Genomic DNA, 27,330 nt, shown 5'->3' with positions numbered 1-27,330 from the left:
GTCCAGGACTATTTTAAACCTGATCAGTGACTGCACTTTGAAATCACACAAATGTAGTTCGATGAACTCGAATCACAGACTAAAAATGGTGATCATGGACTTCTTGGAAGGGCTGTGGTTGAGAAAGTTAATCTCCAGTCCTGTGAAACCCTGGGTCACAGATGATCGTGCAGGAGCTTGTAGCAATATGCTTCTTGTGTGTGTTCTTGTACTGTGTATCTCCGTCCTCATGCTCCAGCTGTCTCCCAACACATGAACTACAAGGCTGGTTTTCCTTGTCACGACTGTGCTTTTAAGTAGCCGTTTGTGCTGGATATTTTGATTAAGATGGTCTGATTGGACTGATTAAGACCTTGGGGTTTACTTTGATGATTTAAGTTAATGGTGTCTCTGGCAAAGCCAGCACTTGTCATCCCTAAGTGCTATCAAACAGGTGACGAAAGATTATCTTGAATGCTGCAAGGTATTTCAAAGTTGTTGGGTAGGGTGTTCTAAGATTTAAACATGATGGTAAAGAAGAAATGACTCCACATTAGCCATTTATTAGAAACATAACCTGTGGGTGGTGTTCCAGTGCACCTGTTACCCTCTTTGTTTTTGATGGAAGAGTTCACATAACCACAGAAGTAATTGGGTGTCGGTTTGAATATGCTTCCACACCATTTGATGAAAATAAAATGAGTACAGTTAAACAATGCAAACTAGTTTGATATGTGGCATAATATGTGGTATAGAATACTGTGCTGAGGTTGGTACAGTTGCAAGGAAGATCTGCCCAGGTTCCTACTCAGGAAAGATAAACAAATAGTGGAAACTTGATGAGAAAAAATTCTCAACATTATAATTTCTCGGTAATATCAATGGATGGAGAAAGAATTGTGTGTCAGTTCAATGACTTACATTTCTAATTTTTCTCTCTCGGTTGCATGACCTGCTTCCATTCTTTTGTCCCTGCTTCTGATCATGGTTTAGAAATGAAGAACAGTTGTTCACCTCAATAATTAAAGCTTGTATTAGCTCATTCTAAGGACATATTTTGGTGTCACTCATGCTATTAACCGTGTGTGTGTGTGTGTGTGTGTATATGTGTATAGACAGACTCGTGTTAAGCACTGAATTCTCGCTCATTAACTCAAATAAACCAGTACGAGTTGTTTATTGAGTAATACCAGTCTTCTTTCACTCTTAATATCAGGTTAAGGAATTATGCATACGAGGCATTGTGCAAGTCTACAATCATTCCAGACCCTGTTCAATATGTTGGGAGTTTCACTCTTGTGAAACTTGTGTTTACAGATTGAGTCTCTTCCTCTGGCTGTTCACCCTTCAACCAATGGAAGCAATAGTAACACACCATAATCTGCTGCCCCAATCGTTTGGCACCTGGTTCACACCGGCCTCAGTCCATGCACTCTTCTTAAAGGGACCTGAGCCCACTGGAAAGCTTGTTATACCACTGTATTGTGTAATGTTTTTGTAAGTGAGTTGAGAGTTAACTGGAATAACATCCAATTGTATGAAAAAATCTGCCACCCAGCTCTACCAAAGTCCCAAGTGTTCCAGAACCATTTTACTGTTTTGTCAGTTACTATGATTTTTTTTCATACCACCAGATGCCAGATATGAGGTGGGGGTGGGAGATGGGAAGCGGCACATTAAAACTGCGATGAACATTAGCTTGGCTCTTGCAGTCTACTCCTTAACCCCCCCCCCCACCCCCACCCCCATGCCCCAGCCTTTGTCATTCCCAAGGTGTGGCAACTGAACACAGGTTTTGCCAGAGTTTTTATCATAGCTTGTAGGGAAGAAAACAACAAGATGTGGTGTCACCAAGCAAATTATTCCACCTGTCTTGGGAAGCAAAGATCTGTTAGTTAATCTAATTTGATCATCCTTTCTATGTCTGGGCCCATTCATTTTACATCATTATTGACATTAAATAAAGTGGTGTGGTGTACAATCATTCAGTGTATGTGTCATAACTGTGACCTTCAATGAAGCTTTAGTGGATTATTGATTCATATTCATCTTGGAGCTGGTATTCCATTCAGGTAACCAGCATATGTAAACCATCTGAGCTAAACTTATCCCATCTCAATTTCATGGACTTGACAGAATTGAAGCAAATTCTGCGAGGAAGAATTTTGTGACCACATATTTTAAAGTTGGAATTGTACCATTATGTTTATTCCAACCATTAGTATAGATTTTCTCTGCTCCACATTCTCTGGAACACTGGCCATTCTGCCCAAGAGATTTGTACAATGTTTTTCCTTCACATCCACTGCTTCCATCTTCTAATTCCAACAAATCCTGCAATTTCTTTAACTTTTCTCAATTCTCTACTGTCTGTTGCAGTTATTTGTAGGGGTGAGTTACGCATAAACAGGTTGAGTGAAGAAGTGTCCCCAATGTTGTTCAATGGGTTTGTGTTTGATCATATTTGTGGTACTGGTTCTGATTTCACTACATTAATTGGTACATGTGACAATAAACTGACCTTTGAACCTTTGATTTCACCCCATTGGAAAACAATGTCTCCATTTATACTGTCAAACCCTTGCGTGGTAAAGTTCAAATGATCTCTGTTATAGAGAACAAAGCATTGGCCAGTTGCATCTTTGCTGATTGCATATCTGAGAAGTATTTTGCTTGAAAGCCTTGCTAATCTTTGAAAATTAACAATTATACATGACATTTGTAGTTTAATTTGATCTTAACATTTTCTATACCTTCAGAAACTAATCTTAATACACTGAACACAGTAAAGGTTAAGTTGTAATTACTGTTCCCCTAACTCTAATATCACATCTATTTTATTTTTCATCTGTTGTTATGTCTGGTATCTTCACTTTTTTATTCTACCTTCATGTTTACGTACTTCTACAATGCACAGGACTGACAGTTGGCTCGGGTCTGAGAGAAACTCCTGTTTGATTTGTTTAAAAATGATTTGCAAGAAAATAAATTATCTACCACTTAACATCACATGCTCTTCTTTGGTTTGATCATTGAGTTGATTCTGGGATCTTTGTGAATTGGTGAACATCAATCCACTAAAGTCCTTACCAATATGCCATAATTCCAAATAAATGGTGTATTTAATGGAATCCTGAGCAGCTTAACCGCAAGGAAGTATTTCACAAGAATGTGATGGGAATACTAAACAACAAGAATGGACAGCTGTATATTCATGTACCTATCAAGCCTTTTAATTGGCGATATTATATGTGGTTCCACTGTCATTTCTGACAGCACGTTCTGGGTAACCACTGTTATCTGTGTAAAGTAAAACTTGCCCTACACATCTCCTTTAAACGTTACCCTTCCCATCTTAAAGTTATGCCCTCTAGTATTTGACATTTCCACCATGTCTACCCCCATCTAGGATTCACATAATTTAAAATACTTCTATCTTCCCTCAACCTCTGACATTCAAGAGAAAACAATCCAAAGTTGTCCAATTTCTCCTTATAGTGAATATCCTCCAACCCACGCAGCATTCTGGTAAACCTCTTCTGCACTCCCACATAAATCTTCACATCCTTCATGTAATGGGTCGACCAGAACTGCGCACCATACTCCAAATGTGGCCTAAACAAAATCCTATTGTGTTGCAACATGACTTCCTGATTCTTATACTTAATGCCCCAATCTTTGAAGGAAAGCATGCCATATGCTTCCTTTACCACTCTATCTACTTATGTTGTCATTTTCAGAGATCTATATACTTAGATCCCAAGATCCCTTTCTACATCAATGCGGTTAAAGGCTCCATGAACTAGATACATTCCCCTGGCATTTGATCTCCCAGAGTGCAACACCTTAAACTTGCTCATCTGCCATTTCTCCACCTATTTCTGTAGCTGATCTATATCCCAATGTACACTTTGAAAGCCTTCCTCTCTTTCTGCAACTTCACCAATTTTAGTGTCACCCACAATCTGACTTTCCAACCAATCGGCATTTACACACATCATTTATATATATCTCAAATAAGAATTCTCAGCGCAGATCCCCGCAGAATGCCATTGGTCGCAGATCTGCATCAAAGCTCTGTTTTCTATGATGAAGCTACTTCTGAATCAAAATGACCAAGTCACCATAATTAGCCCATTCTCGTACAAATGCGAGTAAATTCTATCCAGAATAATCCTAATGTTCACTGACACCTACACTTGCTCTGGACGGCTTCCTCTCCATTTTCCATCAAAGTGGAGGGTCCTATCTCTCAATGATTCTGAAATGTTTGTAATCCATTTGTAAGGAACTGGTTCAATTTAGCCTCAAGGCCAAGTTTCAATAAGGAGCTGGAGTGAAGTCTGGTCAGAAGGAGCGTGGAATATTTGGGTGATAGTTATACAACGTAGAAACAAACCTATCCTATCCATGTACCTGTCTAGATGTTTCTTAAAAGTAGTACCTGTCTCAACTACCTCCAGCAACTTGTTCCATTGGCCTCCCACCCTTTGTGTAAAAAAAAAAGTTGCCCCTCCAGTTTCCTATTAAATCTTTCCCACCAAATTTTAAACCTACATCCTCTGGTCCTTGATTCCCCTACCCTGGCTAAAAGACTCTGTGCCTTTACCCTATCCATTCTACTCATGATCTTTCTCACCTCTATAAAATCACCTGTCATCCTCCTGCGCTATAAAGAATAAATGCTCAAATTTTCCCTTCGAGTCCTAGTGACATCCTCGTAAATCTCAGATTTTCCAGCTTAATGATGTTCGTTCTTATAACAGGACTACCAAAGCTGAACACAATACTCCAAATGTGGCCTCACCCATGTCTTGCACCACAGTAACATGGCCTTCCATCTCCTATACTCAATAGTCTGACTGATGAAAGCCAATGTGCCAAAAGCCTGCTTGACCACCTTATCTACCTGAGATGCCCCTTACAAGGAACTATATACCTGCCCTCCTGGATCACTTTGCATGACAACATTCCGCAGAACCCTGCCATTCACTGTGTAGGTCCTGCCTTGGTTAGACTTCCCAAAATGCACCATCTCACACTTCTCTGTATTAAGTTCTATCTACCATTCCTCAGCCCAACTGCCCAACTGATCTAGATATTGGAGCAATGTTTGACAGCCATCTTCACTATCTACAATTCCACACACTTTAGTGTCATCTGTCACACACTTTAGTGTCATTTACTAATGCCGATTATGTTCTCATTCAAATTATTGAAATAGAAGACAAATGGGCCCAGCACCAAACACTAAGGCAAACCACTAGTCACAGGCGTCCAGTCCGCAAAGGAGCCTTCAACCATCGCCCTCTGCTTCCTTCCATGAAGCCAATTTTCTATCCAGCCTGCCAGCTGTCCTTGTATCCTATGAAATCTAACTTTCCAGAGCAGCATACCATGTGGAACATTGTCAAATGCCTTGCTGGAATCCAATTTTACAACATCTACAGCTCTACCCTCATTAACCTTTTTTGTCCTTTCTTCAAAAAAGCTTAGAATTGTGAGACACGATCTCCCACATATCCTGAGGGATGCTGTGTATCCCTAATCAGCCCCTGTCCATCTAAATGCATGTATATCCTATAATCTTTAGTAACTTTCCAATCACATGTTACACTCATTGGCCGATAGTTCCAGGTGTTTCCCTTTAGCCCTTCTTAAATAGAAGCACAACATTTGACTTCCTCCAGTCTTCCGGCACCTCACCCGTACCTAATGATGACTCATAAATCTCACCTGGGGCACCTGTAATTTCCTCGCTATCCTCCCACAATGTCCTCAGTTATATCTGACCAGGCCCTGAAGATTTATCTACCTTCAAGGGCATTAGGACCTTCAGCACCTCCTCAATCGTAATACTGCCCTCAAGACACTTCTATTTACTGCTGCAAATTCCCCAGTCTTCATGTCTCTCAATGGTAAAAACTGAGGATAAAAACTCATTAAGGACCTTGGTCATCTCCTGTGGCTACACACAGTTACAAGGTCATTAGGAATAGCAGTAGTATTAGGCCATTTGGCCCATCAAGTCAATTCCACCACTCAATCATGGCTGATCTATCTCCTAACCCCATTCTCCTGCCTTTTCCTCATAACCTCTGACGCATGTACTAATCAAGAATCTATCTCTGCCTTAAAAATATCTACTGACTTGGCCTCCGCAGCCTTCAGTGGCAAAGAATTCCACAGATTCACCACCCTCAGATTAAAGAAATTTCTCCTCATCTTTCACTATTTGTATGTTTTAATTAGATCCCCCCACATTCTCCTAAACTCCAGCGAGCACAGGCCCAGTGCCGACAAGCGCTTATCGTAGGTTAACCTACTCATTTGTGGGATAATTCTTGTAAACCTCCTCTGGATCCGCTCCAGAGCCAGCACATCCATCCTCAGATATGGCGCCCAAAATTGCTCACAATATTCCAAATGCGGCCTTACCGGCAGAGAGACTCAACATTACATCCCTGGTTTTGTATACAAGCCCTCTTGAATAAATGCTAGCATTGAGTTTGCTTTCTTTACTTCTGATTCGACTTGCAGATTAACTTATTGGGAATCCTGCACCAGCACTCCCAAGTCCCTTTGCTCCTCTGATTTCTGGATTCTCACCCCATTTAGAAAATAGTCTACGCCTTTATTCCAACAAAATGCATAACTCCACACTTTGCTACACTATATTCCGTCTGCCACTTCTCTGCCCACTCTTCCAACCTGTCCAAATCTTTCTGCAGAGTCCCTGCTTTCTCTGCACTTTCCGCCCCTCCACCTATTTTCGTATCATCCGCAAAACTTGCCACAAAGCCCTCAATCCACTCATCCAAAGCATTAACACACAAAGTTGACCGCTTTGTTTCCTGAGGGGCCCCATTCTTTCACTGGTTACACTTTTAAACTCCTCCAGGGATACACTTGATCCCAGCTGCCTATTCCTGCCCCATGCCTCCTTCCCATTCTTGACCAGAGCTTCAATTTATCTTGTCATCCAAGCTCACTTACACCCACCTGCTCTGCCCTTCACTCTAACAGGAACATGCAGGTGCTGGACTCTTGTCAGCACACTCTTTAAAACATCCCACTTTCCCAACATTCCTATTCCTTCAAACAACCTGCTCCAATCAACTTGAGTGAGTTCCTGTATAATATCTTAAGTTACCCCTGTTCCATTTAGAATTTTAACTCGTGGGCCCATCCTATCTCTCGACCAACAGTTTTTGGTATTAAATCTTTATTTTATTTTTTAAATGTTTGCAATTCGCTGCAGATCAGTCCAGTCCCATTTCATAACTAATCAACTGTGACTGACAGATTGGTGTGCAAATCATAATTAAATCATGTGCTAGAAATGATGATCATTGATTTTTAGGGGGAACAATTGAGGAAGGCAACGTCCAGGACCAAACCCGTGAATCTTTGGGCCCACAGGCTTGTAGCAGTGTTTGTTCAGTGTGTGTTCATGTACTTTGTATCTCTAACCTTCCTCTACCCAGTAGTCTCCCAATCCGTGAGGTACAGTTCCACAAAGCTAGTTTTCCTTGAAAAGCAGTTGAGAATTGGGCCTGTTACAGTGGTTTAAAGTGGTGGATTGTGTTGGGTGGTCCAAGGGTGAGCATGACTGTTCCAATTCAGACTTTGTAGTGGTTTACTTTTCATTCTTGTGTCTCCAGCAAAGACAGCAATTGTCCATCCCTTGTTTCCCTGAACCAGGTGGTGGGAAGAGATTGCCTTGAACGCTACATTCATCTTGTGAAGATATTTCCATGTTGTTGGGAAGGGTGTTCCAGGATTTAAACCTGGTGATGTTGAAGAAATGTGTCCACATCAGTCTGACTTGGAAACATAACTTGGAGAACCGGTGACTGGTGTTGCCGTGCACATGTTCCATTCCTTCTTGATGGAAGGGTCACTTTGCTTGGATATGCGGAGACATGGGTGACTGCAGATGTGGTAATCTACAGCAAAATAACATTTCTTGATGATCACAGTGATCAGGGAGCATCTGTGGAACATTTTGTATTCCACTGGGGTAATCTATAACCCAATGGTATTAACACTGAATTTTTCAATTTCACGTATCCCGCCCTCCCCGTGTACCTGTCTCTCTCATTCTGATTCACCCAGATTTTCTCACTGTCGTTTTGTCAACCCTCTCCCCTTCAGTCCACCATCACCCAGTGTAGTTTCCTTCCCCCACTGGGTTCCATCTATCACACCCACCCACTTAGCCTACTGTATCTCCTATTCCCTCCCCCAACTAGTTCCACCTGTCCATCTTACATCACTTAACTGGTTCCCCTTTTCATCTTCTTTACTTCTCAGATTCAAGCGCCTGCAGTCTCTTGTGCCTCCACATGACCATCCAGTCTCTCTCCCCCACCTGGCTTAATCCGCCCATTTCATCTCACTGCTTATCTGTCTCCACTGAAATCCACCGGCCCCTGTCTCCCAACTCCATCTCTCAGCTCCATTTGGCCATCACCCCACCTCATCTCATTCACCTATCACCTCAACCGTCCCCACCTCATCACACTGCCTATCTCCCCTCTCTACTTTTAGTCTAAATGAGAGTCTCGCCCCCCCCAAGTGCCTATCATCACAGCTACCCTCCTGAGTTTTCCCAGTACTAAGATACAATTTTGAATGCAATTTTACCCATTTCAGGCGAGTAGCCAGTTAGTGTGCTGCTGAGCAATGCACACTAGGTTGGTCTATTACATAAACCAAATTGCTGTGCTGAGGTCTGCGCAGAGATGCTTCCTAACCCTTTGGGTTCCTCCCGCACTTTGTGTCTATCTTTAGTTCATTTTGCAAATTCTGTGCCGCCTTCTCCTCAGCGCAGCACTGAGTGCAGAGGTGGGGAGGAAGCAACAGTGGGACAGGAAGGCTGCGAGAACCTGGACTCACACAACACCAAACACACAGCTCATGATGCAGTTCTCTTTATTATTGGCTAAGAAGTTAAGTGAATACAGTCACCACAGACAGTGAGAGCGGCTACAAAGAAATCAAAGCACTGGATCCACTGCTGGAAAGGATGAGTGGATGATTCTGGAGTCTTCTAATCGCAGAACAGTTTGTAGGAACAAACAAAAGGAAGACTTGTGTCGCATTTGAGATCATTCCAAGTACCGTCACCTAGAAGCAGGGAATGCACTTACATGTTAGTTCATAATCAAAATGCTGCAATAGAGATAATCTGGAGAAAAAAAACTGGAAATACTCAGTATGTCAGGTAGCATTTTTGCAGAGGAAACGGGAAGGTTACTGATGGAAATATTATCTCTGTTCCTCTCTCCACAGATGCTGCCTGACCTGCTGAGTGTTCCCAGCATTTTCTGTTGCCATTTGGTCTAAATGTTTCATCTGTTTGAGCCAGAGCCTATGAGCTTGACTTGGTCAGTGAGTTTGACTTGTAAATATAGGGAGTCACTTCTTGTGGAGGTGTCAGGTGCAGTCAGAGTGTGTGTTGATGAAACCTTCTTCTAACTCCAGTGTTACCCCCTTGTACATTCCACCTGCACAGTTACACTCAGTCTTTGTCCCCTGGCTCCTGTATTACATCCCATACATCCTCCTCTCACTGCTTGTAAGTAACTCCAGTTCTGTGTAACACCAGGTCTGTTGAAGTAACCTGTTCAATACTGTTTCTGAGATTAACGTCGATCAAAAAACATTTATTTTACTGTTAAACTTACCATGACGATTAACGGTCACACAGTCTTCGTCACCTTCATGATTATTAGGTTCCCCACTTGACCAGTTTTTGTAAATGTATGAAGATCCATCGGCCCATCTGAAATGACCTTCCTGTGGGTATAAATCACTGGTCATTGCTGTTGGAATGCTGAGTAAGCTGCCACATAACAGTACAGGGAGGAGCTGTACCTGAGCTGGAGTGAGAACAGAATACCAGCAGCTGGGACAAGTAGAGCAGTGGATGGGAGTTTAACCTATGGACTGGCAGGGTGGGGGAATATCATATAAGTAACAGGCACAAGTAACCAGTAACTGTTCCTTCATTCTGTGGCTCTTTGGTGAAGTTTACATTTCCTTGCCCTTCAGGGACCAGCCCAGATCAGTATATCTGGAATATTCACTTCCCAGTCCAAGGACTCGAGGCGCTTTGAATGTGTCTGAACATTTAGCATATCCTTTCCTCGGGGAATACCAAGTTCTAGACATGTTTTGCAGAATTTAAATATAAGATAAAAGGTAAAATGGTCAACTATTTTCTTGGGTTTAGTTTGGCCAATGTTATATCTATCGGCATGAGCACTTTGCTCAAGTGAATCTGTTTCATGTTATCTGGGCTAAGTCAACAAAAGGGCCAAGGGAAATAAAATGATTCAATGTCAGGAAAGGATTAACTGGAACCCGACTGCAGAAGCGATCGGGCAGAATGAAGGGAGAAATGGGAGATGCTGATGGAGACAAGACCACAGCAGTAAAGAACAGGACGCAAATAGCAGAGCAGACACATCAGTGAGATCAGGTTCTCGCCTGGTTCCCAACACAGCGGCAGGAATTGTGGCCAGCACTGATCAGCATGATCATAGTGAAGGGTGGGACAAGCTCGAGGGGCTGAGTGGCCTACTAAAGGTATTTTATTAGTCACATTCACATACACCCAGGTGTAGTGAAGTGAAATGCTTTTTGCCATTTTGCAGCACACAAAAAAAGAATGCAGACATAACACCAATGAGAGTCTTAAACACATAGAACATCCCCCCCACAATGGCTCCCACCATGAGTGAAGGCACAAAGTCCAGTCCCCAACCCCAGTTCACCCTACTCCTGCTCCCATTTTGTTGTGTATGTGTATTTTATATTGATATTGTTTTTACCCCTTTATAATGCTGATTCCATCAGTACTCTGATCCCGAGGAACACATCCTGACTGTAAAGCCAGTTACTCGTGTACAAATCTGTGGAGATCACTTCTCGAGATAAAGAATTGAAAAACAGAGAAGTTGTGTGAAAATGGTATAGAACCTTGGTGAGACTGCACTCGGATACTGAACACAGTTCTTGTCACCATGACATGGGAGGGGCACAGATATACCAGTGAAGGTGAAAACATATTTCCAGGGAAGGCTGCAGAACAGAGAGATGGTATTTACCAACAAAAGTTGAACCAACCAGAGCCCTTTCATCCACCAGTGCTGAGGGTGACCTATATCTTCGTTACTAAATTACCTTGTGTTTTAGTTTTTTAGAGATACAGTGTGAAAATGGGCTCTTTGGCCCACTGAGCATGCACGGACCAGGAATCAGCCATACATGTCCTATCCAATGCACCGGGGACAATTTACAGAAGCCAATTAACCTACAAATCTGCATGTCTTAGGAATATGGGAGGTAACCAGGTACCTGCAGAAAGCCCATGCAGTCACAAGGAGAACGTACAAACTCCGTACAGACAACACCCACAGGCAGGATCGAATAAGGGTATCTCGCGCTGTAAGGCAGCAACTCTATTGTTGTGCCACAGTACCGCCACTGGCCAGAATTTTAATATAATTTCTTAGAATAATGCATCCAATTATAATTGGCTGGAAATTGTCTACGTTCTTGAGTAAAGACTGGTTATCTGATCTAAATATTAAAACTACATTTTGAAATTCAAACTACTTAACAACAATGTGACTTCAGAGTTCCATCAATGTGTTGACTGTAATCTGCTCTCTGCAAAGATCAATGCATGATCTGGGAAGGACAACAACTGCAGATCTGGCCATTAACCTGCAGACCAATGTGCCATTTTTAACAGTACCTGACATCTTTCATTGAGACCAATCCAAGTTTCTGGCTTATTTATGTTCACTGCTGCAATCAGGTCAGCAATTAATGTGTTGTGTTCGATTGAGGCCACAGTAGCCAGATGTCCAGAACATGGTTGGCGTTTGCAAAACTCCTTTAAAGAAAAGAATAGTTTATTGCTGTGAAGCAGGGTCTCTCATCCTCCTGCTAATCCCTCAGTAATTGGTCTGGGATCTGGATCTGGGAATAACTGTGCACAGTTCCATGAAAGTGGAATCTCATGTAGATAGGGTGGTAAAGAAAGCTTTTGGTGTGCTGGCCTTTATAAATCAGAGCATTGAGTATAGAAGTTGGGATGTAATGTTAAAATTGTACAAGGCATTGGTGAGGCCAATTCTGGAGTATGGTGTACAATTTTGGTCGCCTAATTATAGGAAGGATGTCAACAAAATAGAGAGAGTACAGAGGAGATTTACTAGAATGTTGCCTGGGTTTCAGCAACTAAGTTACAGAGAAAGGTTGAACAAGTTAGGGCTTTATTCTTTGGAGCGCAGAAGGTTAAGGGGGGACTTGATAGAGGTTTTTAAAATGATGAGAGGGATAGACAGAGTTGACGTGGAAAAGCTTTTTCCACTGAGAGTAGGGAAGATTCAAACAAGGGGACATGACTTGAGAATTAAGGGACTGAAGTTTAGGGGTAACATGAGGGGGAACTTCTTTACTCAGAGAGTGGTAGCTGTGTGGAATGAGCTTCCAGTGAAGGTGGTGGAGGCAGGTTCGTTTTTATCATTTAAAAATAAATTGGATAGTTATATGGATGGGAAAGGAATGGAGGGTTATGGTCTGAGCGCAGGTATATGGGACTAGGGGAGATTATGTGTTCGGCACGGACTAGAGGGGTCGAGATGGCCTGTTTCCGTGCTGAAATTGTTATATGGTTATTATATGGTTAAATTGATGTTGGAAATTCAGCACGTTGATTTCTTTAAATCAAAGTTCTTGTTCTTTAATCTCTTTGGTGTCAATCCCAGGTCTGTGTTAACTCCTGGATGTGGAGTTTCCCCCAAATCCCCAATATTTCACCCACTGGTCCGATCGTTAGAAACCGGAGCCCACGGCCGCAGTGAAGCGCACCCTGGAACACAGGGACTCATCACAGGCAATTCAACGAGAGGCTGTGCTGTGAGTTCATGGGAATGAACCAGCAGAGAGCAATGTTCCCCAGGCCTCCCAGAGCAACCACTGGTTTCAGGGACTTACCTCAGCATCTGACCATGTCTTTAAGTCTGAGAAAAAACGGTAACAGGAATTTAAGGTGGAAAAATGAAACCAGTTTTCAGCACACGGTCCTTGGTCTACAACACGTTTTTCCAGGTCTAGTTGGGTCTTCTCTGGTCCCAAGGAATCAGTCGTCTCTGTAAGTTAAAGAGAACTTGGATTTCAACCAACTTGCTGACCAGAGGGCCTTCCTGAGTAAGTCCCATTTGTTGGCATTAAGCCCATATCCTCTCAACCTTTCCTATCTGTGTCCCTGTCCAAGTGTCTTTGAAGCATTGTAATTGTTCCCCCATGCACCACTTCCTCTGGCACTTTCATTGTGAATAACATGCCCTCCAGTTTTTTGACTCCTCCAACACAGTGACCTTCTATCGATGCCCCTCATGAATTTATAAACCTATTTTTTATAACACAAGCCCACCAGACCTGGTAACATCATTGTGAATCGTTACTGCATCATCTCTAGATTAACCTTCCTGAAGTCTGGCGACCAGAACTGCGCACAGTTTCATGGTGAGGTTTCACTACCATCTTGTACAGCTGTTGCATGAATACCAACTCCTTAATCTTCACTGAGGGCTAGAATGCCAAACATCTTCTTCACCACCTTGTCCACCTGTATTACCACTTTCAGGGAGCGATGTCATCTTACCCCAGGGTCACTGGTCTACACTGACCCTACGGCTCTATTTCTCAATAAAATTATTTTCTCTCCTCGAGACCACACCACTGTTCACAGGCCACATGCACACACCTGCACGTCACATAGCATTAAAATTACTTTGACCATCCACTGACACACTCACTGCGATCACGGACATAATTTCTTGAACACTCTTCTTTCCTCATCTCCCCTCCCCCACCTCTCCTCCACATGATGCCCTCCCGCAGTCCACCTTCATTGGACAAATTTGTGACACAAATGCAAGTAAATAGTTGTCATTTTCTTCTTGTTGCAACATGACCAAGTTTAGGAATTAAATATTAGTATTAGATAGATTTGGGGATAGGCAAAATGTAAAAAGAGGGGCCCTGACAACAAATGATGGGATCAAGGCAGTGAAGAGAAAGGATCTTAGTTCAGAAAATGAAGACACAACATCAGTTTGGGTGGAGCTGAGAAAAGGCAATGGGCTAAAGAAATGTATAGGAAGGAACTGCAGATGCTGGTTTAAACCGAAGATAGGACACAAAAAGCTGGAGTAACTCAGCAGGTCAGACAGCATCTCTGAAGAAATGTAATTGTTGACTTATCGGGATAAGACCCTTATTCAGACTGACCTGTCTGAAGATGTTTCTTGACCCGAAAATCAGCTATTGCTTTTCTCCAGAGATGCTGTCGAAACCCGCTGATTTACTCCAGCTTTTTGTGTCTCTCAGTGGGCGGAAGACATTGGTTGGATTTGTCCATAGTTACCCACCAGTGGAGTAGGGTACATATCAGGAACACATCAGACCGAATATAGATTACACCTGGAATATTGTTCACAGACATAATGTGTAGGAAGAAATTGCAGATTGACACAAAATGCTGGAGTAACTCAGCTGGCCAGGCAGCATCTCTGGAGAGAAGGAATGGGTGACATTTCAGTTTGAAGAAGGGTCTCAACCTGAAACGACACTTTCTCTCCAGAGATGCTGCCGGTTGAGTTACTCCAGCATTTTGTGTCGACCTTCGATTTAAACCGGCATCTGCAGTTCTTTCCTACACAAGGAATTGCAGATTGGAGGGCTAGGGTTTACATCGAAGATAGACACAAAAAGCTGGAGTATTTCAGCACTTCTGAGGAAGGGTCTCAACCTGAAATGTCACCTATTCCTTTTCTCCTGAGATACTCCCTGACCCGCTGAGTTAGTCCTGCTTTTTGTGGCTATATCGTTTACAGATAGGGATTCCTAACCTCAAGAAGAATATCCGTGCTATTGAGGGAGTGCAATGAAGGTTTACAGATTTATTCCTGAAATTGGGTATTGTCATTTGAGGACAGATTAAGTAGATGGCAGTTATTACTTCATCAGAATGAGGAGGCTACCTCATTGAAACAAACAAAATTATATCTTGTAATCAGATTGCCAGCATCTGCAGTTAATTGCATTGGAACTGGTGTTTTGTATGTCAGTTAAACGATCAAATCACTCGTAACTCCAACCTTTCTCTGTCTCTTTCACTCCCCACCCCCAGGACTCACTCCCCCTGTATAATTGCCAGCTCTCTGACCATCCTCCCTCAAGCCTCCATCCTCACCCTCACAGTGGGCAAGTACACTGCACCCATTGCATTGGACCAGTGCCTGCAGAACCTTCTCCTCTCCATCCCCTGGGTTCCTGACAGAGTCACATATCCCTCTTCCTGCAACTCTGTTTTCCTGTGAAGCATCACTGTGGAGAAATCTCTATCTCCTGATGCGGTGGAGAGTCTCCAACTCACCTTCCAACTCAGCAGCTCTGAGATGAATATTCCAGACAATAGACATTTCCTACCACATCCAGTCCCAATGTCCACAAATTCCCATGTTCCACAATCCCAACACAATGCCAGTGCATTCATTCCACACACCAATATATTTAGAAAGCTCCTGGAATCAATGGACCTTACCTGCCACATCACTGGCAAGCAGTGCGGTCAGCATCAAAACCCACACCAGCATCATGTTTCCTTCCTCGAACCTGAAACACAAGAAAACAATTCATCATTAGTGTCAAGTTTCACAGAGAAGGTGGGCATATCCTGCTGCCGTTCCCACCTCTCTCTCTCCCAGCTCTCTGTGTCGATGAGGTTTCCAATGCTGTTGCATCCTTATATACGTGTAGTTCTGGCATCTTGGAAGCTTTTGGAACCATTGGAATCAAACTCAATTGGCTGCAGCAATCTATGTAAAACTCCTGCTGACTAATCACTGACTGACAGATTAGAACAAAATGAACAGGAAGTCACAGAAATGTCTTGTGAGCTCCAAGTGTGACTGTAGAATGTGGCACTGTATCTGAACACTGAGGAATGGAAACTGTAGATAGTATTTATGGCCCCATTATGTGTTTATGGTATTAGGATCTAATGAATATTATCAACAGGAACAATTAAGATGTAACGTTTAGACAAATTCTTCAAAAACTACATTATTGACCCAGAACACCTCACTAATTCCTTTACTCACTCTGGTCTGTTTCCTCTCCTTTTCCCATCACGGTGGAAGGTCCCACTCCGTCACTGACTCAGGAAAGTTTGTAATCCATTTGTAAGGAACTGGTTCAATTTTGCATCTTGGCCACTTTTTAACAAGGTGCTGGAGTGAAGTCTGATCAGAAGGAACATGGAAGGATGGGGAGATAATGGACTGCTTGATGCGTGTTGTATTTCCAGGCACAGCTGAGGGAGATGACTGCAGGAACATGATGTGGGAATGAATCCACAGGATCTCCAGTGGGGTGGGATTGATGGGCCAAATGGCCCTTTCTTTCTCTGGATTTTCTCTTGTTCCCAAAACATTTTGTGACCACTTCCTGAACAAAACTGATTCCTCCTGTCCCGTCTGCCCCATTTGCCAATGATCTCAGATCTCCATCCTCTAGTCTGTGCTGCTGCTGCCTGGCAGAGAGCTCAGTAACTGGAATTCACGGAGCGATGCGCAGCAGCATTTGTTACCTCATCACCTCAGCCAGCTGGGAGACACTCGCTGAGGGATAGCACTTCATCACTTCACCTCTGATTCATTAGATGATTATTTCCGCACATTAAGAAGTTTGTGAAGGTCCCAAATTTCCACAACTTCGTTCTCCTGTATGCTCCTGCCCGGTGCCTCAGGTCAGCTGATCAGCTGCTCCTGGAGGTACCGAGGTCTGATGCGGAAGCTCAGAGGGGATAGAGCCTTCTCTGTTGCTGCTCCGGCACTATGGAACACTCTGCCGTTGCACATCAGACAGGCCCCCTCACTGTCCATCTTCAAAACCAGTATTAAAACACATTTATATTCCTTGGCGTTTGACCATGCATGAGACTTTGCTCCTGTTTTAGTGTTTTTAATGTTTTTATTTTTATTGTTTTAACTCTCTCTTTTAATGTTTTTATTGTCGTGTAATAATTTTTTGTCCATGATTAGTCATGTACAGCACTTTGTTGCAACAGTGGTTGTTTTTAAAGTGCTCTATAAATAAAGTTATTATTATTATTATTATTTCAGAAGGAACTGCAGATGCTGGAAAATCGAAGGTAAACAACAATGCTGGAGGAACTCAGCAGTGGTCTGGCTTGTTTTCACTGAGAGTGAACCAGATTCAGGTGAAACCCAAAACATTGTTGTTACAACTGAGGAAACAACTCAGATGCTGGTTTTAATCGAAAGTAGACACAAAATGCTGGAGTAACTCAGTGGGACAGGCAGCATCTCTGGAGAGAAGGAATGGGAGATGTTTCGGGTCGAGAACCTTCTTCAGACATTTTCTATACCTTTCCCCTCACAGAGGCTGTCTGACCTCCTGGGTTCTCCAGCAGCTTGTCTTTGCTCCTGGAGAGGTTGTTCAGAAAATCGAGCAATGTTGGTGCTGTGCTGGAAGGAAAATATTGCAGATGCTGGAAATACAGAATTAATATTTTGGAAATACAGAGCAGGGCTCACAGCATCACCAGGGGGAAAGACAGAGTTCACACTGGAGTAAATATTAATTAGAACTGGTAAGCTGTAGTGACTTAACAAGTTTTTGATTATAGAGAATGTTGGGTGGAGGGCAGGAGAGAGGGAGAGAGGCCCATGGAAGTGACTGATGTTAGTTAAAAGTATTTTTTCCAAGCTGTATTTGCTTTAGCTATCTTTACAACACTGTTCAATTTTAGAAATTACATGAGAATTGTAGCACTCTTCAGAAGCTGAATTGGTTTAACAAAACCAAGATAGATCTCAGATTGTTGAAGTCCAGGGAATTTGCATATCCTGTTTCAGTGTAACTCATATCTGAGCAAATGTGATGTTTTTCTCTCTATCACCTGAGCTGTGGTCATTTCCATATAGTGATATGAGTATGGATGATAAAACTGGGATTTGTTGCCAAAACCTGTTGCTGGGAGATGTGCAGGTGCAAAGTTTTGAGATATTCCTGTGTGTTTCCTGGTGACTTCTGAGGACATTTGATAAAGGGAGATATTAGTGAAAGTTTAGAGTCACACAGTTGTCAGAGCAGCGATGACCAGCAAGTTCCATCCAAAGGAACATAATAATAATAATAATAATAATAATAATATATCTTTTATTGTCATTGCACGTCAGTGCAACGAGATTTAGTGTGCAGCTCCACTGATGTACAAGAAAGGTAAATAAATACAATACATAAATAAGCAAGCTGAATTGATTGACGTGACCATCTGAGGGAGACTGTCCAAAGGGAGTGGGTGGGGGGGCACTCATTAGGGCCGGTTTAGAGCCGCTATAGCTCTTGGGATAAAACTGTTCCGAGTCTAGAGGTTCGGGCGTAGGCCTTGTAATGTCTGCCGGAGGGAAGTAGTTGAAACAGACCGTGGCAGGGGGGTGATGAGTCCTTATGGATGCTGAGGGCCTTCTTGAGTTTTTACAACATTCCGACAGCTTCATTTACTTGTTTCAAGGCCATCCTTCATTAGTGGTTGCTGATCGATTTAATGCAGTTGTTCTGACCCAGGCTGTCCGTCAACTTCCAACACAACACCACTGTCTCAGTTAGTGCTCTGCCTTTCACACCTTGCCAGTGGTAAACACAATTCTGTTCCAGCACATTCTTCACCATCAGTATTGCTTTTCACTTCACTGACCGGTACTTTGCTGCTTGAGCCGACAATATTTAAAGATAAAATGTACCCATGGTGTGTTTTTACCAGTTTGCATAAAGTGTTTGAAAACAATAACAGTCCAGAAATATTTGAACTTTGACATGTACATTAACAACATTTCACCACAAGAATAACATTACCTTTAACAACACCTGCCAACATCTTGCCCAGTTGCTTCACCTTTCTCTACCACTTGCATTCTCTTTGCATCTCTTCACATCTCATCCTCTCTCCCACCCTTGCACCATAAGTAAATAATATACACTCTGTCTTTAAATCCAAGACTTCAATATATTTTGTAAAAAGCTGAAGGCCACTGCTGATTCTTATGGCTTCCCACGTAACGTTCTGCCATCCTAGGACAGTTTATTCTTAACTCTGGTTTCTGTCCTTTAGACAACTCTCTGTCAATGTCACCTCCACCAGCCCCATGAGCCCAAGTGCCACAGTAAACATTGATGTGGCATCGTCAACTCTTGCTTCCTCTCTCCACAGATACTGTCTGACATGCTCGGTATTTAACACGAGCAGCAAACGCAGTGAATTGTATTCCACAGCTATGATGATGTTTCGTTCTCTGTCTCCCCTATCCCAAGTCACCCCCTTCTACTAACACACCTTCCAGACAGAACCTGTTGTGATTAACCCTCACCGCTTCCTCTCAGCTTCACCAGCATCATTCAGATTCACCCGCTCATCTCTAGTTTGAAAACCCGTACCTCCAGATTCAGGGAGTGTCTTCCCAGCTGTTTTCAGGCAACTGAACCATCCTCACACCAGCTGGAGAGCAGTCCTGCCCCATCCAATCTGTGCCATCTCTTTGATCGTGTGATCCCTTTAGCACAATTCTCCTGCTCTTTCCACAAACTACTGGAAATTGTTCCTTCACACATTCGGCCAAATCCTTTGAAAGTTATTTTTTACTCTGCTTCCACCAGCCTTTCAGTCCGTGAGTTTCAGATCATGACAACTTCCTGAACAAAACTGATACCTCCTGTCCCCTCTGCCCCGTTTGCCAATGATCTCAGATGTCCATCCTCTAGTCCGTGCTCCTGCTCCCTGACAGAGAGCTCAGTAACTGGAATTCACGAAGCGATGCGCTGCAGCATTTGCTACCTCATCACCTCAGCCAGCTGGGAGACACCCGCTGAGGGAAATCACTTCATCACCGCACCTCTGATTCATTAAACAATCATTTCCACGCATTGAGAAGTTCGTGAAGGTCCCAGATTTCCACATTGTTCTCCTGTAGTCTCTGTGATCAGTCTCTGTGAACAGCTTCTCATCATTTACTCCATTGAATCCATTTTGCGGATGGCACACACAATAGCCATGGGTTGCCTGTGGTGGAGAGAGGGATTCTTCAGGGTGGGGAGTGGGCTGCAACTGAACTGGGCTGCAATATCCTGAATGCATTCCAGAGTGTTGGACCTGCACTCATCCAGGAAAGCAGAGGGATCCCACAATGATCCTGATCTCACAACTTGTAGATGATGGGAAGAGTTTACCATGTGATAGGTTAATCACTTGCTGAGTTATAACCAACCTCGGATCTGACCTCACATCTGCAGGATTAATTAACATAAAACAGAGACCAGTTGAGCACCAGAAAAGTCCTTTCAACCCACAACATCCATGGACAACATGATGCCAAGATATACAAATCTCCTCCATCTCCACAAGGTATATATCCTTCCTTTCACTGTATATCGATCTGCCTATCTAAAAGCCTCTGATATCCCACTATTGTATCTGCCTCCACCACCCCTGGTAGATCATTTCAGGCACCCACCACTCTACATAAATGACTGCCTCACAAATCTGATTGAAATTATGCCTTGCTCACTTTAATGCTATGCCCTCCAGTCTTTGACATTCCACCCTGGGAAAATAGTCTGGATGAACTGCTTCATTTGTGAAGAGTTGTGAATGGAACCGAGTGATCTTGGTGAAACCCACACTGAGCGTGGGCAAATTGATTATTGGAGGGGAAGTGACACTTGCCCACACTGTGGACAACACCTGATGATTGGGAGCAGCCTGGTTGTCTGGTCAATGGCTGGACTGGATTTGTCCAGCTTTATTGTGGGGTTCAATTTATGGGCCAATACCTGGTGAAGACTTTGGAGAGGAAAGGAAGTTTGGAAACAGGGTGGTTGGAAGGAAGGTCAAGGAATGGCTGTTGATTGGAGGGGTGAAGATGCCAGTCTGAAGATGAAGGGAATGTGTCCTGTGTTTGTCCTCTGGATGTCACCAGTGGTTTTATCAGCACTAAAGACTAAAGCACTCATAATGCTGACCAGAGGAAGGCTTTAACCATGTCCTGGAGTGCTGACGCAGGCGTGAAACCCAAAACATTCACTCTACCTTTGCCCCCACAGATGCTGCCTGACATGTTGCGTTTTTCAAGCAGCTTTTTATTTGGTCCCAGAGAGTTTGTTTAGAAAAAACGTGCAAGAGTTTAGAGTCAGAGCAGCGATGACCAGGAGATTCCGTCCAAAGGAGCTTCACTGAAGAGTTGGGTTTTTACAATATTCTGACAACTTCATTTACTGAGACACCCCCTGAATATGATAGTGGGCAGCACAGTCCACACACCGCCAGAGACCTGCATTTTATCCTGACCTCAGCTGCAGTCTGTGTGGAGTTTTGACATTCTCCCTGTGATCATGTGGGTTTCCTCTGCCTGCACTAGTTTCCTCGCACATCCCAAACTAACAGTAACATTCTGTGTATTCTAATAATCCACCCCAGTACCAGGCTCTCCAGACAAACAAAACAGCCTCTCATTATCCACCCATCAGACCCTCTCCGAATCCTGTAAGTCTCACTGAGACCACCTGCAATCTTTTCTAAACACCAGAGATTCTAATTTTCCTCAATCTCTCTTCAAAGATATACTATTCTTCAATTTTGTATGTGGTCTCACTCAGGCATAGGTGAGGCTAAGGACAACGAGGTTGGTATGAGAATAGAATGGGGAATTAAAATGGTCAACAACATAGAAACATAGAAATATAAAAAATACGTGTAGGTGTAGGCCATTTGGTCCTTCGAGCCAGCACTGCCATTCAATATGATCATGGCTAATCAACCAAAATCAGTACCCGTTCCGGCTTTTTCCCCATGCCCCTTGATTCCCTGAGTCCTAAGAGCTAAATCTAACTTCTTCTTCTTCTTGTGTATGGCGTTCACAGCCGAAAGTTGTAAGATGACTGGTTCTGTTTGATCTTCTGTTTGTGCACGCCAGGTTGATTGCATTCGTCGATGCAGTGTAGACCACGTGAAGGTTGCAATCTCCCACCCCATCTAACTCTTGAAAACCTGGAGATTCAGCAGTATAGAAAACATAGAAACATAGAAATTAGGTGCAGGAGTAGGCCATTCGGCCCTTCGAGCCTGCACCGCCATTCAATATGATCATGGCTGATCATCCAACTCAGTATCCCGTACCTGCCTTCTCTCCATACCCTCTGATCCCCTTAGCCACAAGGGCCACATCTAACTCCCTCTTAAATATAGCCAATGAACTGGCCTCGACTACCCTCTGTGGCAGGGAGTTCCAGAGATTCACCACTCTCTGTGTGAAAAAAGTTCTTCTCATCTCGGTTTTAAAGGATTTCCCCCTTATCCTTAAGCTGTGACCCCTTGTCCTGGACTTCCCCAACATCGGGAGCAATCTTCCTGCATCTAGCCTGTCCAACCCCTTAAGAATTTTGTAAGTTTCTATAAGATCCCCTCTCAATCTCCTAAATTCTAGAGAGTATAAACCAAGTCTATCCAGTCTTTCTTCATAAGACAGTCCTGACATCCCAGGAATCAGTCTGGTGAACCTTCTCTGCACTCCCTCTATGGCAATAATGTCCTTCCTCAGATTTGGAGACCAAAGCTGTACGCAATACTCCAGGTGTGGTCTCACCAAGACCCTGTACAACTGCAGTAGAACCTCCCTGCTCCTATACTCAAATCCTTTTGCTATGAAAGCTAACATACCATTCGCTTTCTTCACTGCCTGCTGCACCTGCATGCCCACTTTCAATGACTGGTGTACCATGACACCCAGGTCTCGCTGCATCTCCCCTTTTCCTAGTCGGCCACCATTTAGATAATAGTCTGCTTTCATGTTTTTGCCACCAAAATGGATAACCTCACATTTATCCACATTATACTGCATCTGCCAAACATTTGCCCACTCACCCAGCCTATCCAAGTCACCTTGCAGTCTCCTAGCATCCTCCTCACAGCTAACACTGCCCCCCAGCTTAGTGTCATCCGCAAACTTGGAGATATTGCCTTCAATTCCCTCATCCAGATCATTAATATATATTGTAAATAGCTGGGGTCCCAGCACTGAGCCTTGCGGTACCCCACTAGTCACTGCCTGCCATTGTGAAAAGGACCCGTTTACTCCTACTCTTTGCTTCCTGTTTGCCAGCCAGTTCTCTATCCACATCAATACTGAACCCCCAATGCCGTGTGCTTTAAGTTTGTAAACTAATCTCTTATGGTCCCACACCTTGTCGAAAGCCTTCTGGAAGTCCAGATACACCACATCCACTGGTTCTCCCCTATCCACGCTACTAGTTACATCCTCGAAAAATTCTATAAGATTCGTCAGACATGATTTACCTTTTGTAAATCCATGCTGACTTTGTCCAATGATTTCACCACTTTCCAAATGTGCTGCTATCCCATCTTTAATAACTGACTCTAGCAGTTTCCCCACTACCGATGTTAGACTAACTGGTCTGTAATTCCCCGTTTTCTCTCTCCCTCCCTTCTTAAAAAGTGGGGTTACGTTTGCTACCCGCCAATCCTCAGGAACTACTCCAGAATCTAAAGAGTTTTGAAAGATTATTACTAATGCATCCACTATTTCTGGAGCTACTTCCTTAAGTACTCTGGGATGCAGCCTATCTGGCCCTGGGGATTTATCAGCCTTTAATCCATTTAATTTACCCAACACCACTTCCCGGCTAACCTGGATTTCACTCAATTCCTCCAACTCCTTTGACCCGCGGTCCCCTGCTATTTCCGGCAGATTATTTATGTCTTCCTTAGTGAAGACGGAACCAAAGTAGTTATTCAATTGGTCCGCCATATCCTTGTTCCCCATGATCAACTCACCCGTTTCTGACTGCAAGGGACCTACATTTGTTTTAACTAATCTCTTTCTTTTCACATATCTATAAAAACTTTTGCAGTCAGTTTTTATGTTCCCTGCCAGTTTTCTTTCATAATCTATTTTTCCTTTCCTAATTAAGCCCTTTGTCCTCCTCTGCTGGTCTCTGAATTTCTCCCAGTCCTCCGGTATGCTGCTTTTTCTGGCTAATTTGTACGCATCATCCTTCGCTTTGATACTATCCCTGATTTCCCTTGTTATCCACGGATGCACTACCTTCCCTGATTTATTCTTTTGCCAAACTGGGATGAACAATTTTTGTAGTTCATCCATGCAGTCTTTAAATGTCTTCCATTGCATATCCACCGTCAACCCTTTTAGAATTAATTGCCAGTCAATCTTGGCCAATTCACGTCTCATACCCTCAAAGTTACCTTTCTTTAAGTTCAGAACCATTGTTTCTGAATTAACAATGTCACTCTCCATCCTAATGAAGAACTCAACCATATTATGGTCACTCTTGCCCAAGGGGGCACGTACAACAAGACTGCTAACTAACCCTTCCTCATTACTCAATACCCAGTCTAAAATAGCCTGCTCTCTTGTTGGTTCCTCTACATGTTGATTTAGATAACTATCCCGCATACATTCCAAAAAATCCTCTTCCTCAGCACCCCTGCCAATTTGATTCACCCAATCTATATGTAGATTGAAGTCACCCATTATAACGGTTTTGTCTTTGTCGCACGCATTTCTAATTTCCTGTTTGATACCATCTCCAACTTCACTACTACTGTTAGGTGGCCTGTACACAACACCCACCAGCGTTTTCTGCCCCTTAGTGTTTCGCAGCTCTACCCATACCGATTCCACATCCTGCAAACTAATGTCCTTCCTTTCCATTGCGTTAATCTCCTCTCTAATCAGCAACGCTACCCCACCTCCTTTTCCTTTCTCTCTATCCCTCCTGAATATTGAATATCCCTGGATGTTCAGCTCCCAGCCTTGGTCACCCTGGAGCCATGTCTCCGTGATCCCAACTATATCATAGTCATTAATAGCTATCTGCACATTCAACTCATCCACCTTATTACGAATGCTCCTTGCATTGAGACACAAAGCCTTCAGGCTTGTTTTTACAACACTCTTACCCCTTATACAATTTTGTTGAAAAGTGGCCCTTTTTGATTTTTGCCCTGGATTTTCCGGCCTGCCACTTTTACTTTTCACCTTGCTACCTATTGCTTCTACCCTCATTTTACACCCCTCTGTCTCTACGCTCACACATTTAAGAAACCCTTTCCCTTTAACTCCATCCTCCACTAGCCCATTCGACACCCCACCCCCCTTATTCAGTTTAAAACCACCCGTGTAGCAGTGGCAAACCTGCCTGCCAGAATGCTGGTCCCACACCTGTTAAGATGCAATCCGTTCCTTTTGTACAGTTCCCCCTTACCCCAAAACAGATCCCAGTGATCTAAGAATCTAAATCCCTGCCCCATGCACCAGTTCCTCAGCCACACGTTCAGGTCCCGTATCTCCCTGTTCCTGCTCTCGCCAGCACGAGGAACTGGAAGCAAACCGGAGATAACAACCCTGGAGGTCCTGCTTTTCAGCATTTTTCCGAGCTCTCTAAAGTTTTTTCCGAGCTCTCTAAAGTATGACGTGTGTGATTGTCGACGCCATTTTACCGGACTGCCCACACACTGTATGTGGCAGCAGAGTGTGTGTTCACTGAAACGCCTAGTCTTTTCAAACTTTCCTCATATGACAGTCCCACCATCCCAGGGATCAATCTCGAGAACCTACGCTGCACTGCCTCAATCACAAGTATGTCCTTCCTCAAATTAGGAGACCAAAACTGTACACAATACTCCAGATGTGGTCTTACCAGAGCCCTATACAACTGCAGAAGAACCTCTTTACTCGTATACTGAAATCCTCTTGTTATGAAGGCCAACATTCCATTGGCTTTCTTCACTGACTGCTGTACCTGCACGCCAACTTTCAGTGACTGGTGTACAAGGACACCCAGGTCTCGCTGTACCTCCCACTTACCTAACCTAACCCCATTGAGATAATAATCTGCCCCCTTGTTTTTGCCGCCAAAGTGGATAACCTCACATGGATCTATATTAAACTGCATCTGCCTCGCATCTGCCCACTCACACAACCTGTCCAGGTCACCCTGCAACCTCCTAACATCCTCTTCACAGTTCACACTGCCACCCAGCTTTGTGTCATCCGCAAACTTGTTAGTGCTGCTCCTAATTCGCTCTTCCAAATCATTAATATAAAGGGTAAACAGTTGCGGCCCCAACACCGAGCATTGAGGCACTCCACTCGCCACTGCCTGCCATTCTGAAAAGGACCCGTTTATTCCTACTCTTTGCTTCCTTTCTGCCAAACAATTTTCTATCCACGTCAACACCCTACCCCCAATATCATGTAGCGGAAATGTCAGAAAATGATCTGTTGGATGTGGAGGCTGGTCGGGTGAATGTTGAGGACCCGGGGGACTATCCTTGTTCCACCTCGGGGGAGGGGAAAGGGAGCAGAACTGCAGGAAACAGAAGAATTGGGACCCATGTGACTGCTCATGTGACTTGGTACTTGGTACCAATCCAAAACGCTTGAAACTTATAAGATTGTTAAGGGCTTGGACACACTAGAGGCAGGAAACATGTTCCCCGATGTTGGGGGAGTCCAGAACCAGGGTTGAGAATAAGGAGTATAAGGAGAATAAGGAGTAGGCCATTTAGAACGGAGACGAGGAAACTCATTTTCTCACAGAGAGTGGTGAGTTTGTGCAATTTTCTGCCTCAGAGGGCGGTGGAGGCAGGTTCTCTGGATGCTTTCAAGAGAGAGCTAGATAGGGCTCTTAAAGATAGCAGAGTCAGGGGATATGGGGAGAAGGCATGAACGGGGTAAAGCAATATACAGACCAAAGATCCTAGAGGAGCAACAAAGACCACTCCTCCGAACCTGAAGAAAGACAGGTTGAGTTGTCAGCATCGGCGATTAGAGCAATTTACACCGAGCTATAGATGTGGACGCCATGACAGTGTGTGGGCAGTCCGGTAAAATGGCGTCGACAATCACACACGTCATACTACGCGTTTTTCGCTGAGTGGCGCATCTTGCTCCTCTAGTATCTTTGATACAGACTTGGTGCGTAAAGGTAATTCACAGGGCACTGCCGGTTTGACGCGCAAAGGTTTAAACAGAGCGGTGTCCGCTTGGCTCGTGGGGATTTAAACAAAGATCTCTCACCTGTGGGTTCTAAATATAGCACTAACAGCCACAGCGCTATGAGCTTTAAACAAAGCCCTATGGCCACAGCGCTATGGGTCACAGACTGTTTGGGCAAACCTATCGTATTACACAGGATAGTTTGCAG

General features: G+C 43.6%; 1 long non-coding RNA gene across 1 annotated transcript; it reads left to right on the top strand.

Moving 5' to 3' along the window:
• Positions 1–16: 16 nt before the first annotated feature.
• On the top strand, positions 17–27,330 carry LOC116985284. Its single transcript, XR_004415237.1, has 4 exons — positions 17–1,062; positions 4,268–4,273; positions 14,120–14,124; positions 27,319–27,330. It is a non-coding gene; the product is annotated as an uncharacterized LOC116985284 (long non-coding RNA).

Source organism: Amblyraja radiata, chromosome 21 (assembly GCF_010909765.2).
Source record: "Amblyraja radiata isolate CabotCenter1 chromosome 21, sAmbRad1.1.pri, whole genome shotgun sequence".
NCBI classification, from domain to species: domain Eukaryota; kingdom Metazoa; phylum Chordata; class Chondrichthyes; order Rajiformes; family Rajidae; genus Amblyraja; species Amblyraja radiata.
The sequence above is the reverse complement of the archived record's forward strand: the minus strand, read 5'-3'. Positions and strand labels throughout refer to the sequence as shown.